Here is a 2,711-nt window from a genome sequence, read left to right as displayed (position 1 = left end):
CATTTGCAGAATCATTTGATATATCTATAATACATTCTATTGTATCAAAAGCTAGGTAGTCTTTTTATTCACGTAAAAAAAAAAAAAAAAAAAAAAAAAAAAAAAAAAAAAAAAAAAAAAAAAAAAAAAAAAAAAAAAAAAAAAAAAAAAAAAAAAAAAAAAAAAAAAAAAAAAAAAAAAAAAAAAAAAAAAAAAAAAAAAAAAAAAAAAAAAAAAAAAAAAAAAAAAAAAAAAAAAAAAAAAAAAAAAAAAAAAAAAAAAAAAAAAAAAAAAAAAAAAAAAAAAAAAAAAAAAAAAAAAAAAAAAAAAAAAAAAAAAAAAAAAAAAAAAAAAAAAAAAAAAAAAAAAAAAAAAAAAAAAAAAAAAAAAAAAAAAAAAAAAAAAAAAAAAAAAAAAAAAAAAAAAAAAAAAAAAAAAAAAAAAAAAAAAAAAAAAAAAAAAAAAAAAAAAAAAAAAAAAAAAAAAAAAAAAAAAAAAAAAAAAAAAAAAAAAAAAAAAAAAAAAAAAAAAAAAAAAAAAAAAAAAAAAAAAAAAAAAAAAAAAAAAAAAAAAAAAAAAAAAAAAAAAAAAAAAAAAGAAAATTTTTTTTTTAAAAAAAAAAAAAAAAAAAAAAAAAAAAAAAAAAAAAAAAAAAAAAAAAAAATTGGAAGTAAAGCTCTCTCTTTCTGTTTGCTTATTATATTATAGTTATAATATATGTTATAATATAGGTTCGGAATATTTATTCAACATGTATCAATCGTGAGGTAATGCCATCGCGGACGAATAAACGGATAGAAGACGCATAGACGGATGGACGAGGGAATTCTTACGCCAGTGGTTTGTGTCGATGCATGTTGTCAGACCGGATTCCTGACTGCCAAGGTCACTTTACCATCGCAGCATCTACCACCTGCAGCACGAACAGTCACGTTGCATCGTCTTCTTTCTTCTGTGTCGTACTTTCTCTTTGTATCTTTGCTTAGGTTTCCGCTAATTAACCAGTTTTGATACTACTCATTCTTATTTTAGAGAGTTTTAATTTGAGATTTTTAACACTTGAATGGTTTCTAATATATATTTTTAGTATTCTAACAATATCAATGATATGTTGAATAACAGATTTAATTAAATTACTTTCATTAATATATATTTTTTTAAGTGTTGTATTAAAACAACATTAAAATGCAAATTAAAGTACAAATTAAAATACATAATTCCACATAGCAGCCCCAAGTTTTCTTGCTTATAATTAAAGTAATTAAAAATAATTAAATTTAATTATTTTTAATTACTTTAATTGTACATCTCATATTTATTGATATTAAATAAAATACATAATTATATTGTATTTTATTTAATAAAATAATTTAAATTTTGAAACATAATAAACAACAACATGATATCATCATGTGATTTAAGGCTATAGGATGACTTTTAGTTAGACATATGACATCTATTAGCTATGTTTTCGTCGACTATAAGCTCTCATTGACAGACGTCTTTCTAAAAAATATGTCATCTTAGAATCATCTTTTAGATGACTTGGTTTTGTTTGGGAATGAAGGAAATTCTTGAAAAATTTTTCAAGAATTCGTATATTTTTGATTCATACAATTAAGATTGATTCGTACATATCTAATGTCATAAGGATAACTCGGCGGCGTGACTCGGCTTGGCTCGGCATGGAGCGATGCAGCGGACCAGCAAAACAAGCAAATAAAGCATAATGGGGAAGTGAGTTCGTTCCTATCCGAAACTTTCGCAGCAAACTCGGTAGCACGGCAGTCGAATACAATGGCCGCGCAGAACTTTCCGCGAAACTAAACAAGTTTATTTAACTTACCATCCTGCACCCCTATAACACCCATCTGAGGGGAGGGGGGTGGCACCCGGAACCACCCTTCTGAACCATCCTCTTCCTTACACAGTCAGACTCCAATTCCCCACTGCGCCTCTTCCTCTCCTCTACCTTTCTCTCATCTCCCACTCTCTCTTCTTCTCTCATCCAATTCGTACGCGGTCCCGCCCATCTACCTGCAATAACGGCAAGTTTTCCGAAAGTTTCCGACAGATTAACGACTATTGGAATTGTTGAAGTTATGGTAGAAACGAGGTAGGGAGAGAAGAAAAGGTGGGGAAATGAGAAACAGCGGGTACAACGGAAGGGGATAGCACCAGTAAAAGGGTTGAATACCAGAGTTTCTATTAATGTTACACGGTACTACTATTGGTGGTCAGGTGAGATTGAGAAATAACGCGGAATATGATATAGTACAATCAATATCCGAAAAGACTGGACCTGATTTTTGAAGAAATATCGTCGCGCCATATTATTTTTTTTTTTTTGCCACGTCTTGAATCGTTTTTGCAATGATTAACCGTAACAGAGATAGGCGTAAACTAAAATCAGACTTTTATTAAGCAAAATCTAAGATAATCAAAGTCAATAATTCACACAAAACATCCTCTATATCATTTATATAAAATTACACTTTATATGTATGTAGAATCAATATTTGCGTGCTATCTTGTTAATCTAAAGCTAGAACTGCCATGAGATCTGAAATCAAATTCGCGCGCTCGTATCTGTATTAACAGATTAGCAATAGTTTACCTACGCTTTCTCGCTCCACTTGCAAATCACGTTCTAATAATAATAATTCTGCAAACACGAACGATCAATGATAACAATTGTGAAAAGATCGATATGATATCCATATAATATATAT

The 2,711-nt window shown here is 27.5% G+C and overlaps 1 protein-coding gene and 1 long non-coding RNA gene across 2 annotated transcripts in view; one reads left to right on the top strand and one right to left on the bottom strand.

Annotated features, from left to right (window-relative positions):
• The window catches only part of LOC115244563 (putative mediator of RNA polymerase II transcription subunit 26), an 80,258-nt gene that overhangs the window by 16,537 nt on the left and 61,010 nt on the right, over nucleotides 1-2,711 (top strand). The window lies entirely within an intron of this gene.
• LOC115244564 overlaps nucleotides 1-2,711 on the bottom strand; it is a 42,819-nt gene that overhangs the window by 8,766 nt on the left and 31,342 nt on the right. Inside the window, exon 2 of the long non-coding RNA XR_003885395.1 lies at nucleotides 1,826-2,016. This is a non-coding gene — a long non-coding RNA (uncharacterized LOC115244564). The remainder of the gene's footprint in view (nucleotides 1-1,825; nucleotides 2,017-2,711) is intronic.

This window comes from Formica exsecta, unplaced genomic scaffold, assembly GCF_003651465.1.
Source record: "Formica exsecta isolate Colony F162 unplaced genomic scaffold, ASM365146v1 scaffold82, whole genome shotgun sequence".
Lineage (NCBI taxonomy): Eukaryota > Metazoa > Arthropoda > Insecta > Hymenoptera > Formicidae > Formica > Formica exsecta.
Note: the sequence above shows the minus strand (reverse complement) of the source record. Positions and strands in the feature narration are given on the sequence as shown.